The 16571-nt window shown below is 47.5% G+C and overlaps 1 protein-coding gene across 2 annotated transcripts in view; it reads left to right on the forward strand.

Annotated features, from left to right (window-relative positions):
• LOC142596516 (zinc finger protein 462-like) overlaps positions 1-16571 on the forward strand; it is a 78594-nt gene that overhangs the window by 35017 nt on the left and 27006 nt on the right. The window lies entirely within an intron of this gene.

The raw sequence follows: 16571 nt of genomic DNA on the forward strand, positions 1-16571 counted from the left end.
TATTTTATGCTTTTTATGGAAATCGGTGTGTACACAGATTCTGATGTTTGAAATATGGACAGATGGCTTATTTTTAAGTTTTGCCTTGTATTTAGGCTATGGAGTTTTATTGCTTGTGCAACAAATGATGAGAATACAGGATTGAAACTTGACCGATAGAAACTGGTCATCCAGTTACGTGCGTGACACAGACTCTTAGCATGCAATGTTCTTACTTTAAATGGATGACAGTGAATAGAGATACTGCAAATGCCAGGAGAAGGGGAACATATTGCACTCCACATGGATCATCTGTGTTGTGAGGAAAAGCAGCAGTGGACAAAGCAGGCTGTAGGAAAGAATGCCATACTGGCCTGGAATTGCTGTTACAAAGCAAGCAAATGGCAGAACAGCTGCAGCTTTCAAAAAGAGTATTGTGCTCAGCATAAAAGTAACTATATTTGGAGCTGAAGAATTGTAAGAAAATGTATCGGATTTACATGGCAAGGTTTTGGTAGAGGGGTGCTGCAGAGGTGGCTTCTGTGAGAAGAGACCAGGGGCTGACCCTGTGACAGACAGCCAGTTCCAGCCGGTTCCAAAACGGACCCAAAGCTGAGACAATCAGTGACGTTGATGGTGCCTCTGTGATAACATATTTAAGAAAAGGTAAAAAACACTGTGCAGCAGCTGTGAGAGAGAGAAGTGAGAGAAACAACCCTGCAGACACCAAGGCCAGTGAAGAAGGAGGGGGAGGAGGTGTTCCAGGTGCTGGAGCTGAGATTCCCCTGTAGCCTATGAAGATGACCATGGTGAAGCAGGTTATCCCTATGCCAGAGCAGATGTACAACCTGCAATCCATGGAGAGGACCACACTGCAACAGGTAGATATGCCCTGAAGGAAGCCAACTGAAGGACATCTACACCAATGCATGCAGCATGGGCAACAAACAGGAGGCGTTGGAAGCCATTGCGCAGCTGGCAAACTATGATATAGTTGCAATCACGGAAACCTGGTGGGATGACTCACACAACTGGAGTGCTGCAATGGATGGCTATAAACTCTTCAGAAGGGATGGGAAAGGAAGGAGAGGCGGTGGGGTAGCCCTGTATGTTAGGGAGTGTTTTGACTGTCTAGAGCTTGACGATGGTGATGAAAGGGTTGAGTGTTTATGTGTAAGAATCAGGGGAAAGGCCAACAAGGCAGATATCATAGTGGGAGTCTGTTATAGACCACCCAACCAGGATGAAGAGGCAGAAGAAATATTCTATAAGCAGCTGGGAGAAGTCTCACAATCACTAGCCCTTGTTCTCATGGGGGACTTCAACTTACCAGATGTCCACTGGAAATAAAACACAGCGGAGAGGAAACAGTCTAGGAGGTTCCTGGAGTGTGTGGAAGATAACTTCCTGACACAGTTGGTGAGGGAGCCAACTAGGGAAGGCGCCCCGCTGGACCTGTTGTTTGCGAACAGAGAAGGACTTGTGGGTGATGTGATGGTTGGAGGCTGTCTTGGGTGCAGCGATCATGAAATGATAGTTTTGGATTCTCGGAGCAGTAAGGAGGGTGGTTAGCAGAACTGCTACCTTGGACTTCTGGAGGGCAGACTTTGGCCTGTTTAGGAGCCTGGTTGACAGAGTCCTTTGGGAGACAGTCCTGAAGGGCAAAGTAGTCCAGGAAGGCTGGACATTCTTCAAGAAGGAAATCTTAAAGTCACAGGAGCAGGTTGTCCCTATGTGCCAAAAGATGAGCTGTCAAGGAAGACGACTGGCCTGGCTGAACAGAGAGCTTTGGCTGGAACTCAGGAAAAAAGAGAGAGTTTATGACCTTTGGAAGAAGGGGTAGGCAACTAAGGAGGACTACAAGGATGACAGGAGGTTATGCAGGGAGAAAATTAGAAGGGCCAAAGCCCAACTAGAACTTAATCTGGCTGCTGTGGTAAAAGACAATCAAACATGTTTCTATAAATATATTGGCAACAAAAGGAGGGCTAAGGAGAATCTCCATCCTTTATTGGATGTGGGAGGAAACATAGTGACAAAGGATGAGGAAAAGGCTGAGGTACTTAATGCCTTCTTTGCCTCAGTCTCTGATAGCAAGACCAGTTGTTCTCCGGGTACCCAGCCCCCTGAGCTGGAAGACAGGGACGGGGAGCAGAATGGAGCCCCCAGAGTCCAAGGGGAAATGGTTAGCGACCTGCTACACCACTTGGACACACACAAGTCTATGGGGCCGGATGGGATCCACCCAAGGGTACTGAGGGAGCTGGTGGAAGCGCTCACCAAGCCACTTTCAATCCTTTATCAGCAGTCCTGGCTAATTGGGGAGGTCCCAGCTGACTGGAGGTTAGCAAATGTGACGCCCATCTACAAGAAGGGCCGGAAGGAGGATCTGGGGAACGACAGGCCTTTCAGTCTGTCCTTGGTGCTGAGGAAGGTTACAGAGCAGATCATCTTGAGTGCCATCACGTGGCATGTACAGGACACCCAGGCGATCAGGCCCAGCCAGCATGGGTTTATGAAAGGCAGGTCCTGCTTGACTAACCTGATCTCCTTCTATGACAAGGTGACCCGCTTAGTGGATGAAGGAAAGACTGTGGATGTTGTCTACTTAGACTTTAGTAAAGCCCTTTGACACCATTTCCCACAGCATTCTCCTGTAGTCACTGGCTGCTCATGGCTTGGACGGGCATACTCTTCATTGGGTAAAAAACTGTCTGGATGGCCGGGCCCAAAGAGTGGTGGTGAATGGAGTTAAATCCAGTTGGCGGCCAGTCACAAGCGGTGTTCCCCAGGGCTCAGTATTGGGGCCATTTCTGTTTAATAACTTTATCAATGATCTGGACGAGGGGATCGAGTGCGCTCTCAGTAAGTTTGCAGACGACACCAAGTTGTGTGGCAGTGTCGATCTTCTGGAGGGTAGGAAGGCTCTACAGAGGGATCTGGACAAGCTGGATTGATGGGCCGAGGCCAATTGTATGAGATTCAACAAGGCCAAGTGCCAGGTCTTGCACTTGGGTCATAACAACCCCCCCCCCATGCAGCGCTCCAGGCTTGGGGAAGAGTGGCTGGAAAGCTGCCCGGCGGAAAAGGACCTGGGGGTGTTGGTCGATAGACAGCTTAATATGAGCCAGCAGTGTGCCCAGGTGGCCAAGAAGGCCAACAGCATCCTGGCTTGTATCAGAAACAGTGTGGCCAGCAGGACTAGGGAAGTGATCATCCCCCTGTACTCGTCACTGGTGAGGCCACACCTGATTTGTCTTCACGAACATATTTTTTATCAAAAGAGGAAAGATTTTGTCTCCTGCTTTTTTTCCTTGATGTTTCTCTGACATTCTTTGTTGTGATTATCTCTTTCTCTGAATCCATGCATGCTAAATTAAATAGCATTCCAGATATTTTCCTTTCAGTCTCTTTAGGACTTCTTCTCACAGATCTGTAATGCCCTGCATTTCTACTTGATATTACATTCCCATTTTTCCCCAAAGAGGTTTTAAATACTCATTGAGATTTTCTGTGCTCACTCCATCTTTGCTCTGAACTCAGGAGTTAAACATCTCTTTCATGAGTTTCTTTTGTCATATAGATGCTGATCTATCTGACTCTGTAGTTGATGTTCTAGTACGGAGTTACCACGGAAGTGTGATGTTTTCAGTTTTATCTGCCTCACTCCCTGTGGTCTTTGAGATATTTCTTTATTAGTACTTAGCAGGTATAACATGCTTACTTTTCAGTGCACTAAAACCAGAAAGTCTATTGCTTTTCTTAAGTAATATTTTTCCCTTCATCCCCAACTCTGACTTTGCAAGCATTTAAATACTTGTTTTAGATTTGTCTAGTTATGGGGTTTTTTAAATACTTTTTCCCCCCCTCTAATTTTTCAACTGCTTCTCTAATACTTAAACATTTGCATGTATTGTTCTGATTTGTTCTTACTGCTTGTTTTAGGTGGTTTGTTTTTAGTGTTTAGCTGTTGTGTCCATGTCTATTGATGGCTCTTAAAATATCTACAAATAGCTAGAGCATAATTTGATTTCCAAATAAGTTTTATGTAACTGGATGAGAACATTAATTTTAAATATTTTTTTCTTTCTGAAAGTATCATTGTTTCTCTTCTGTTAGGTCTCTGACACACGTTTCATAGTTTATATGTAGCATATAAAACTTGAATGTTCATTTTGCTTCAGCGGGGGCGGGGGGGGGTGTCTTTATATATTTTTCCCCTGTGTATGAACCTATGTTATCCAGGCATGTATGAAACCAACATTTTCTGTGTTCCATTGTAGTGGAGACCATGAGTTCCTTTCATATATGTAGGCTCTTTTGAAAGAGATGATGATTTTCAGCAGAGTTGACAGTTTGTGTGAGTCATCATCCCTATACTCTGGATAAATTTTTCAGAATGGCAAAATTGCTTTTTAGGCACTTATGGAAATATTGTCTCTCTCCACCCCTTACTGAGTCACTAAGACGTCCTTTGGCTTTCCAGTAAGCATACCAGGAAACTGCAGTAATTCCTTGTTGCAGTTTGAGACCAAATTGGCAGTGTGGAGACCAAATGGGCTCAGATACTAAAGCACTTTTAGTTGCAGATATAAGTAATGTTAACAAGTGATACAACTTCCCTGTTCCATGGAAGGGCCAACACAGTCCAGGAGAGGAGCTGGGTGGGTCAGCATAATGGTTTCTAACATGACCTCACTGTCCCACAGGGGAGAAAGTATGATTGTGCATGAACCAGTAGGAAGTTGGATGGGTCAGCGTAGCAGATCCAGCTGCACAATATGCAGTCTGGGTGCAGGGCTGGGGGTCTCCACTGTTTGCTCTCAGGTGCTCCTAAGGCCTCTTGTGGGGTCTCTGTCAGGTGTCTCCCTGAGCAACTGCACACCATGTCAGTTATAGGACTGGGTAGAGAATACCCAATTCTGATTGGCTGAAATTCCTGCAGTTCCTAACAATTGGCTGTTGCCTCACTGGAGCTCACTGTCTGCCCATCTGGAAGGGCAATGGTGCACATGTGGACAGTCATTTCTATTGCTTTCTGTTCAGAGAGCTACTTTCCTTTTTGGGTATGAGAATACAATTGTATTCAGATGCTGAAGTCTTTTAGGTCCATAGTGCAGGCGGGAATTTAACATCTTGCTAATCTTGTTACTCTTTCTGTACAGGTAATCTGTAAGTAAGTTTTATAGTTAAAATTTCAGTAATGAGATTTGCAGCCTTCCTATTGTTATTCTGTGTTTTTGTCCTGGTTTCGGCTGGGATAATTTTCTTCCTAGCAGCAGGCATAGTGCTGTGTTTTGGATTTAGTAGGAGAAGAATGTTGATAACACACTGATGTTTTTAGTTGTTGCTGAGTACTGCTTATGCTAGTCAAGGACTTTTTCAGCTTCCCATGCTCTGCCAGGCGCACAAGAAACTGGGAGGGGGCACAGCCAGAATAGTTGATCCAAACTGCCCCAAGGGCTATTCCATACCATATGACGTCATGCTCAGTATATAAACTGGGGGGGGGGGGGGGGGGATGGCCAGGGAGCAGCGATCGCTGCTCGGGAACTGTCTGGGTATTGGTCGGCGGGTGGTGAGCAATTGCATTGTGCATCACTTGCTTCGTGTATCATTATTATTATTATCATTATTATACTGTTACTATTAGCATTGCTATTTTACTTTATTTCAATTATTAAACTGTTCTTATCTCAACCCAGGAGTGTTTCTCACTCTTACTCCTCCGATTCTCTCCCCCATCCCATCGAGCGGCTGCTGGCTGGGGCTAAACCACGACAGTCCTTTTTGGCGCCCAACGTGGGGCACGAAGGGTTTGAGATAACAACAGATTAACCAGAGTGTATTAAGGAGTCTGTTAACAGTTGCCGGTCACGATATTAGTTCTTCTGATCTGCACCATGTTCTTTTTTTTGCAGCACGCGTTAAAGCTTGCTGTCAGTTTGTGTAGTGTGCTATGCTCTGCAGTGATTCATGATCTTCTGCTTGGGAGGCTCCTTATCAAAACCCTGACCTTGAGCATTCTTTGGTATTTGGGTTTCATACAGAAGTCACTACTGTACTTCGGGTACTACCTCATAGAGAGAGTTAGCAATTATACTTCTTACTCTGAGAGGCTTCTTGTGGAGGAAATACAGAATGGCACCTTTGCTGCTTTCTTCTATGATGTTTCCTCCTTCATTACAACAACTTTCCTGTATCTTGAACACCCCTGGGCAGTTAAGATACTTCTATTGATAATTCTTGGGAATGTTGTTTCCGTTTTGATAAAGGTCAGTAAGCAGTTTAAAAATACCATCCAGAGATCTACCCCAAGGCTGGATAGTTATGAGTGGCAGGGTGTGTGGGATCGTATGCGCAAGTACCTAGGGCAGTGGGGACCTCCAGTGTTTTGGAACTTCACCCCTGAACAAGTGCAGAATCCTGAAGAATTAGTAAAGTATTTGGAAGAAGTATGTTGTCACCCTGGTAGCTCCAGAGAGACACAAATCATTGCAACATGCTGGGGACTGGCCCATGCCTATCGAGCCGTGGTCAACGCTAATCAGTACCCTCAAAAGAAAGAGAAGGTCTCTGGATCTGATGACAAAACAACAAGCACTGTGGCTACTCAAACCCCCACTACAGGCCCTGTGGCTACTCCAACCCCCACTACAGGCCTTGCAGCTACTCAAACCCCTGCCCCAGGCACTGTGGCTACTCCAGCCACAGCCATGAGCACTGCGGCTACTCAAACCACAGCCATGGGCACTGCGGCTACTCAAACCCCAGTGACAGACACTGCGGCTAAACCAGAGAACCAACCTGCGCCGGTATCAGTTGCCCCTATACAGAAGAAAAAATACACGAGGAAATCAGTTCGTTTAGTAAGGGATGAAGATGAACCAGGGCCATCACGAGAACCAGAGGAGGAAGAACCCATAAATGAGATGGTGACCACCCGATCCCTATCCCTGAGTGAGCTGCGAGATATGCGAAAAGATTTTGGTCGTCATCCAGGCGAGCACATCATCACCTGGCTGCTCCGATGCTGGGATAACGGGGCCAGTAGCCTGGATTTAGAGGGTAGGGAAGCCAAGCAGCTGGGATCCCTTTCCAGGGAAGGGGGCATTGACAAAGCAATTGGAAAAGGGGCAAAACCGCTCAGCCTCTGGAGGCGACTTCTGTCAAGCGTGAAGGAAAGGTATCCCTTCAAGGAGGATGTTTTATACCGCCCAAGCAAATGGACCACCGTAGAGAAAGGTATGCAGTACCTGAGGGAATTAGGCGTGCTGGAGGTGATTTACAGTGACCTGAATGATGAGCGGTTACCCAAAGACCCAGATGAAGTCAGGTGCACACAATCCATGTGGCGGAAGTTGGTACGGAGCGCACCAGCATCGTATTCCAACTCGTTGGCAATACTAGCCTGGAAAGATGACGAGGCACCAACGGTGGATGAAGTGGCTAGACGACTCCGGGACTACGAAGAAAAGCTCTCTTCCTCCCTACGGGCCTGTGTCTCGGCTGTGGAAAAACTGTGCCAAGAGTTCCAACAACTCAGAGAGGATCTGTCCTACTCCCCACCTGCACGGACCAGTGTCTCAGCCATTAGGAGTCAACGTCCCTATGCTCAAGAGAGAGGATATAGAGGATACACACCATGGGGCACCCTGTGGTTTTACCTGCGTGATTATGGAGAGGACATGAGAAAGTGGGATGGAAAACCCACCTCAACCTTAGAGGCACGGGTGCGTGAGTTGCAAGGAAAAACTATTAGAAAAGGCGGTTCTCCCAGGAAAATTCCAGCTCCAGTTTCCAGTGAGCAGTTCCCGAGACAGAGTAAGAGGGCTAATTTTACTTCCGACCTTGATCAGGGGACTTTTGATTCACATTTACAGGAAGTGAACAGCGAATACTGTGACCAGTGTTAGAGGGGCCCTGCCTCCAGCCAGGTGGAGGAAAGGGACAACCGGGTTTACTGGACTGTGTGGATTCGATGGCCTGGAACGTCAGACCCACAGGAGTAGAAGGCTCTAGTGGACACTGGTGCACAGTGCACGCTAATGCCATCAAACTCTAGAGGGGCAGAACCCATTTGTAATTCTGGAGTGACAGGGGGATCCCAACAGCTCACTGTACTGGAAGCTGAAGTGAGCCTAACTGGGAATGAGTGGCAAAAGCACCCCATTGTGACTGGCCCAGACGCTCCGTGCATCCTTGGCATAGACTACCTCAGGAGAGGGTATTTCAAGGACCCAAAAGGGTACCGGTGGGCTTTTGGTATAGCTGCTTTGGAGACAGAGGAAATTAAACAGTTGTCCACCTTGCCCGGTCTCTCAGAGGACCCTTCGATTGTAGGGTTGCTGAAGGTTGAGGAACAACAGGTGCCAATTGCTACCACAACTGTGCACAGGCGGCAATATCGCACCAACCGAGACTCCCTGATTCCCATCCATAACCTGATTCGTCGACTGGAGAGCCAGGGAGTGATCAGCAAGACTCGCTCACCCTTTAACAGTCCCATATGGCCAGTGCGAAAGTCTAATGGGGAGTGGAGACTAACAGTGGACTATCGTGGCCTGAACGAAGTTACACCACCGCTGAGTGCTGCCGTGCCAGACATGCTAGAACTTCAATATGAACTGGAGTCAAAGGCAGCTAAGTGGTATGCCACAATTGATATTGCTAATGCATTTTCCTCCATCCCTTTGGCAGCAGAGTGCAGACCCCAGTTTGCTTTTACCTGGAGGGGTGTTCAGTACACCTGGAACCGACTGCCCCAGGGGTGGAAGCACAGCCCCACCATTTGCCATGGACTGATCCAGACAGCACTGGAACAGGGTGAAGCTCCAGAACATCTGCAGTACATTGATGACATCATTGTGTGGGGCAACACAGCAGAAGAAGTTTTTGAGAAGGGAAAGAAAATAGTCCAAATCCTTCTGAAGGCTGGTTTTGCCATAAAACAGAGTAAGGTCAAGGGACCTGCACAGGAGATCCAGTTTTTAGGAATAAAATGGCAAGATGGACATCGTCAGATCCCAATGGATGTGATCAACAAAATAACAGCTATGTCCCCACCAACTAGCAAAAAGGAAACACAAGCTTTTTTAGGCGTTGTGGGTTTTTGGAGAATGCATATTCCAAATTACAGCCAGATCGTAAGCCCTCTCTATCAAGTGACCCGGAAGAAGAACGAATTCAAATGGGGCCCTGAGCAACAACAAGCCTTTGAACAAATTAAACGTGAGATAGTTCATGCAGTAGCCCTTGGGCCAGTCCGGGCAGGGCAGGATATTAAAAATGTGCCCTACACCACAGCCGGGGAGAATGGCCCTACCTGGAGCCTCTGGCAGAAAGCACCAGGGGAGACTCGAGGTCGACCCCTAGGGTTTTGGAGTCGGGGATACAGAGGATCCGAGGCCCATTATACTCCAACTGAGAAAGAGATATTGGCAGCGTATGAAGGGGTTCGAGCTGCTTCAGAAGTGGTTGGTACTGAAGCCCAGCTCCTGCTGGCACCCCGACTGCTGGTGTTGGGCTGGATGTTCAAAGGGAGGGTCCCCTCTACACATCATGCAACTGATGCTACATGGAGTAAGTGGGTTGCATTGATCACACAACGGGCTCGAATAGGAAACCACAGTTGCCCAGGAATCTTGGAAGTGATCATGGACTGGCCAGAAGGAAAAAACCTTAGAATATCACCAGAGGAGGAGGTGACACGTGCTGAAGAGGCCCCACTGTATAATAAATTGCCAGAAAATGAAAAGCAATATGCCCTGTTCACTGATGGGTCCTGTCGTCTTGTGGGAAAGCATCGGAGGTGGAAAGCTGCTGTGTGGAGTCCTATACGACAAGTCGCAGAAACTGCTGAAGTAGAAGGGGAGTCGAGTCAGTTTGCAGAGGTGAAAGCCATTCATCTGGCTTTAGATATTGCTGAAAGAGAAAAGTGGCCAGTCCTTTATCTCTGTACTGACTCATGGATGGTGGCAAATGCCATGTGGGGGTGGCTGCAGCAATGGAAGCAGAGCAACTGGCAGCACAGAGGCAAACCAATCTGGGCTGCCGCATTGTGGCAAGATATTGCTGCCCGGGTAGAGAACCTGGTTGTAAAAGTTCATCATGTAGATGCTCATGTACCTAAGAGTCGGGCCACTGAAGAACATCAAAACAACCAGCAAGTAGATCAGGCTGCTAAGATGGAAGTGGCTCAGGTGGATTTGGACTGGCAACATAAGGGTGAATTATTTATAGCTCGGTGGGCCCATGACGCCTCAGGCCATCAAGGAAGGGATGCAACGTATAAATGGGCTCGTGATCGAGGGGTGGACTTAACTATGGACAGTATTGCACAGGTTATTCATGAGTGTGAAACATGTGCTGCAATCAAGCAAGCCAAGCGGTTCAAGCCCCTTGGGTATAGTGAACGATGGCTCAAATATAAATATGGGGAGGCCTGGCAGATTGATTACATCACGCTCCCACAGACCCGCCAAGGCAAGCGCTATGTGCTCACCATGGTGGAAGCAACCACTGGATGGTTGGAAACATATCCCGTGCCCCATGCCACCGCCCGGAACACCATCCTGGGCCTTGAAAAGCAAGTCCTGTGGTTTCATCAAAGTTCATTTTCATTAAGCTGGGCAATTCTTACTGCAATACCATTGATGCGGCATATAGCAATCATAATATATAGTATTATATACTTAATATTAACCTACTATATTATTATATTAACATGCAGTTAAGAGATAACATACAGTTAAGAGATAACATACAGGATTATAAAGCAATTAATATCATACAATTCAGTTCATTGGCTATTTTCACCCAAAATCAAATTCCCTTGAGGTACACATTGGGCTTCCCCATCCTTTCGCATCACCCACCAAGTGCACCCAGGTCCTTGAGCAAAAGCAATCCCACGAATGGGTTTGCCTTTGCCCCAGGCAGGAGTAACCCAGACTGTCTTCCCCAGCATATTTTTCATGTGCACTACAGGAACTTTATCTCCTTCTACAGTACGTAAAAGTGTTGATTGGGCAGGGCCAGCTCGATTGGCAGATCCCCTGGTGTTGACTAACCAGGTGGCCTTTGCTAAATGTGTATCCCAATGTTTGAATGTCCCACCACCCATTGCTCTCAGGGTAGTCTTTAACAGTCCATTGTATCGCTCGATTTTCCCCGAGGCTGGTGCATGGTAGGGGATGTGATATACCCACTCAATGCCGTGCTCTTTGGCCCAGGTGTCTATGAGGTTGTTTCGGAAATGAGTCCCGTTGTCTGACTCGATTCTTTCTGGGGTGCCGTGTCGCCACAGGACTGGCTTTTCAAAGCCCAGGACAGTGTTCCGGGCGGTGGCATGGGGCATGGGATATGTTTCCAGCCATCTGGTGGTTGCTTGCATGGTGAGCACATAGCGCTTGCCCTGGCGGGTTTGTGGGAGTGTGATATAATCACTCTGCCAAGCCCCTCTCCATATTTATATTTCAGCCATCGCCCACCATACCAGAGAGGCTTGAACCACTTGGCTTGCTTGATTGCAGCGCATGTTTCACATTCATGAATAACCTGTGCAATACTGTCCATAGTTAAGTCCACCCCTCGATCACGAGCCCATCTATATGTTGCATCTCTTCCTTGATAGCCTGAGGTGTCATGGGCCCACCAGGCTATAAATAATTCACCCTTATGTTGCCAGTCCAGATCACCTGAGCCACTTCAATCTTAGCGGCCTGATCCACCTGCTGGTTGTTTTGATGTTCTTCAGTGGCCCAACTCTTGGGTACATGAGCATCTACATGACGTACTTTTACAACCACGTTCTCTACCCGGGCAGCGATATCTGGCCATAATGTGGCAGCCCAGATGGGTTTGCCTCTGCGCTGCCAGTTGCTCTGCTTCCATTGCTGCAGCCACCCCCACAGGGCATTTGCCACCATCCATGAGTCAGTATAGAGATAAAGGCCTGGCCACTTTTCTCTTTCAGCAATATCTAAAGCCAGCTGAATGGCTTTCACCTCTGCACACTGACTCGACTCCCCTTCTCCTTCAGCAGTTTCTGCGACTTGTCGTATAGGACTCCATACAGCAGCTTTCCACCTCCGATGCTTTCCCACAAGGCGACAGGACCCATCAGTGAACAGGGCACATTGCTTTTCATTTTCTGGCAATTTATTATACAGTGGGGCCTCTTCAGCATGTGTCACCTTCTCCTCTGGTGATATTCCAAAATTTTTTCCTTCTGGCCAGTCCATGATCACTTCCAAGATTCCTGGGGTTTCCTATTCGAGCCCGTTGTGTGATCAATGCAACCCACTTACTCCATGTAGCATCAGTTGCATGATGTGTAGAGGAGACCCTCCCTTTGAACATCCAGCCCAACACCGGCAGTCGGGGTGCCAGCAGGAGCTGTGCTTCAGTACCAACCACTTCTGAAGCAGCTCGAACCCCTTCATACGCTGCCAATATCTCTTTCTCAGTTGGAGTATAATGGGCCTCGGATCCTCTGTATCCCCGACTCCAAAACCCTAGGGGTCGACCTCGAGTCTCCCCTGGTGCTTTCTGCCAGAGGCTCCAGGTAGGGCCATTCTCCCCGGCTGTGGTGTAGGGCACATTTTTAATATCCTGCCCTGTCCGGACTGGCCCAAGGGCTACTGCATGAACTATCTCACGTTTAATTTGTTCAAAGGCTTGTTGTTGCTCAGGGCCCCATTTGAAATCGTTCTTCTTCCGGGTCACTTGATAGAGAGGGCTTACGATCTGGCTGTAATTTGGAATATGCATTCTCCAAAAACCCACAACGCCTAAGAAAGCTTGTGTTTCCTTTTTGCTAGTTGGTGGGGACATAGCTGCTATTTTGTTGATCACATCCATTGGGATCTGACGATGTCCATCTTGCCATTTTATTCCTAAGAACTGGATCTCCTGTGCAGGTCCCTTGACCTTCATAGAATCATAGAAGTCTTTGGGTTGGAAGGGACCTTTAGAGGTCATCTAGCCCAACCCCCCTGCAGTGAGCAGGGACAGCTTTAACCAGATCAGGTTGCTCAGAGCCCCATCCAACCTGACCTGCAATGTTTATAGGGATGGGGACTCCACCACCTCTCTGGGAAACCTGTGCCAGCGCTTGACCACCTTCATCGTAAAAAATTTCTTCCTTATGTCTAGTCTAAATCTATTCTTCTTTAGTTTAAATCCATTATTCCTTGTCCCGTCACAACAGGCCTTGCTAAAAAGATTGCCCCCATCCTTCCTATAGGCCCCCTTTAAGTACTGAAAGGCCGCAATAAGGTCTCCTCGCAGCCTTCTCTTCTCCAGGCTGAACAACCCCAACTCTCTCAGCCTGTCCTTGTAGGAGAGGTGCTCCAGCCCTCGGATCATTTTGGTGGCCCTCTTCTGGACCCGCTCCAACAGGTCCATGTCCTTCTTGTGCTGAGGAGTTCTTGAGGGGCTTGTGCTTGAGGGGCTCATTGCCACAAGCTCCATATGATGCTGTTTTTTCCTGCACTGGTATATAACAATTGTTTTACATCACTACCTTCCCAGATAAGTCCTAATGCTATTGCATGGGCTATTTCCTGGTTGATCTGCTCAAAAGCTTGCTGCTGTTCCTCTGCCTGTTCAAACTGACTCTTACCAGGTTACTCGATATAAAGATTTGGTCAATTGGCTATAACCAGGTATGTACATATATCAAAACTCAGGGGTTTTTTTTGCATGGTGAGGGCAGCATGTGCTAGGACATAATAGTGTTGAGGTACCCAGATAGTCCAATAGATTTTGTTATCCCCATTTGCTGCCAGGCCAGTGGTGAGGCCCCTATAATGCAGTAAATTCAATTCAGCTACCCAAACAGTATGTTGCCTGGAAGTCAGAGCAGGAGGACCCAATGTTTTAACTGAGCTCTGACCTTTGCCTTGCACTTGCAATTCCTTGACTCACAGTGCTAGGTATCTAATGGGTTTTTTTCATCCCACTCAGTCATATTCTCTCCCTTTTCCTTCAGGACCATCCATAAGTCCTAGTGTGTAGGGCAGGAGCATGGAGAATTCTCATACCTTCCTGATGTTTTTTTTGAGGTCAGCCAGACCGCTGGACTTTAGATATTACCAACAATGCTCTTCCTAGTACAGTACATATAGGTCACTTGTTGATCAACAGGGCATCCCACCGAGCTGTCAGGTGATACCAGAAGGGCATTAATAACTGTCTAATCATCAGAACTATTGCGCCATGGCATCAGTGACCACAGCCTTATTGGGGTCCCTCCCCCCTTGCCTGTGAACACATTCCATCAACCCAAGCAACTGCAGTTGATTACCTCCTTCTTCCCAGTCCATCCACGGGAATCTCTTATTTTTGGGATCAGCAAGATCAGACCATTTCTTAACATATCCCTCCGTCAGCTGATCCCCAAATCCACCCCCATTACATAGGGCAGTGTTTACAAGTGGCATAGGACCCAAACCCTGTCATGGTTTAGCCCCAGCCAGCAACTAAGCACCACACAGCTGCTCGCTCACTCCCTCTACCCCGATGGGATGGGGGAGAAAATCAGAAGAGTAAAAGTGAGAAACACTCCTGGGGTGAGATAAGAACAGTTTAATAATTGAAATAAAGTAAAATAGTAATGATAATAATAGTATAATAATGATAATAATAATAATAATAATATACAAAGCAAGTGATGCACAATGCAATTGCTCACCACCCGCCAACTGATACCCAGACAGTTCCCAAGCAGCAATCGCTGCTCCCTGGCCAACCCCCCCCAGTTTCTATACTGAGCATGATGTCATATGGTATGGAATAGCCCTTTGGTCAGTTTGGATCAACTCTTCTGGCTGTGCCCCCTCCCAGCTTCTTGTGCCCCTGGCAGAGCATGGGAAGCTGAAAAGTCCTTGACTAGCATAAGCAGCACTTAGCAACAACTAAACCATCAGTGTGTTATCAGCATTATTCTCATCCTAAGTCCAAAACACAGGACTATGCCTGCTACTAGGAAGAAAATTAACTATCCCAGCCAAAACCAGGACAAACCCCCAAGAACTTTGCTCTGCTGAGCCATGAGCTGTATCCCACTTCCTCTGGTTTCCCAGCACCTCCATAGCTACTGCAAGGCAGTTTCCTGAGGGTGCTGGCTATACGTTTCTCACACAGCCTTAATCTTACTCTGAGTAAAGGACCTGTTGAATGATCATGTTCTAGGGAACAATGCCCCTGTTTGCATAGGTCTACTTAATTACAGTAACTAGGGGCTGCCTGATAGGCTTCTGTTATTAATTCATCATTAGAGTCCCAAATATCATCATCCCAGGTTTCAGGATCACAGTCCAGTCAATGGCAGTCACACCAGACATTTTGTGCTCACTGACTGTTCCTGTAGTGGCTCAATGCATAGTCTTTAATCTGGCTAATTAGTGCCACTAGCTACTAAAGTCTGATTAAGACTCTCCCTTTCGCACTGAGCATTTATTACTGATTCCTTTAGCAAACCATTACTCTCGGAGAGAATGTCAGTTTGATTTGCAACCTCTGTTGCAAATATTTTTGGAGCGCCACTTGAAGCCTACCTACAATATGTGCTGGCATACCTTCACAGAAAGCAGCACATCTCTCTCCTAGTATTTTATATGTATCTTCTTCTGTCTGCAAGGCCCAGGCTAATTTTCTTGGAGTCTGTTACTAGAAGGTGGTCCAGGTTCCAGGCAACTCAAACATGGGCTTGAAGCAAGCACTATCCCATCTCCACCCAATCATCTTCCCATCCCAGTACCATTTTCCTGCGTCCCTTTGGACCCTTCTTTTCCCAACTGTTCAGTGTTCACACTCACCCCCAAACACATAATGGACCCACCACTCACACCACAGTACACCACCACAAATTCCCAATAGCAGAATCAAGGCTCCTTCTGGAGACTCAAAATCATAGAATCATGGAATGCTTTGGGTTGGAAGGGACCTTTAGAGGTCATCTAGCCCAACCCCGCTGCAGTGAGCAGGGACAGCTTTAACTAGATCAGGTTGCTCAGAGCCCCATCCAACCTGACCTGCAATGTTTATAGGGATGGGGACTCCACCACCTCTCTGGGAAACCTGTGCCAGCGCTTGACCACCTTCATCGTAAAAAATTTCTTCCTTATGTCTAGTCTAAATCTATTCTTCTTTAGTTTAAATCCATTATTCCTTGTCCCGTCACAACAGGCCTTGCTAAAAAGATTGCCCCCATCCTTCCTATAGGCACCCTTTAAGTACTGAAAGGCCGCAATAAGGTCTCCTCACAGCCTTCTCTTCTCCAGGCTGAACAACCCCAACTCTCTCAGCCTGTCCTCGTAGGAGAGGTGCTCCAGCCCTCGGATCATTTTGGTGGCCCTCTTCTGGACCCGCTCCAACAGGTCCATGTCCTTCTTGTGCTGAGGGCTCCAGAGCTGGACGCAGGGCTCCAGGTGAGGTCTCACCAGAGTGGAGCAGAGAGGCAGAATCACCTCCCTCGACCTGCTGGCCACGCTTCTTTTGATGCAGCCCGGGATGGGGTTGGCTTTCTGGGCTGCAAGTGCACATTGCCGGCTCATGTCCAGCTTTTCATCCACCAGTGCCCCAAG

Source organism: Pelecanus crispus, chromosome W, assembly GCF_030463565.1.
Source record: "Pelecanus crispus isolate bPelCri1 chromosome W, bPelCri1.pri, whole genome shotgun sequence".
Lineage (NCBI taxonomy): Eukaryota > Metazoa > Chordata > Aves > Pelecaniformes > Pelecanidae > Pelecanus > Pelecanus crispus.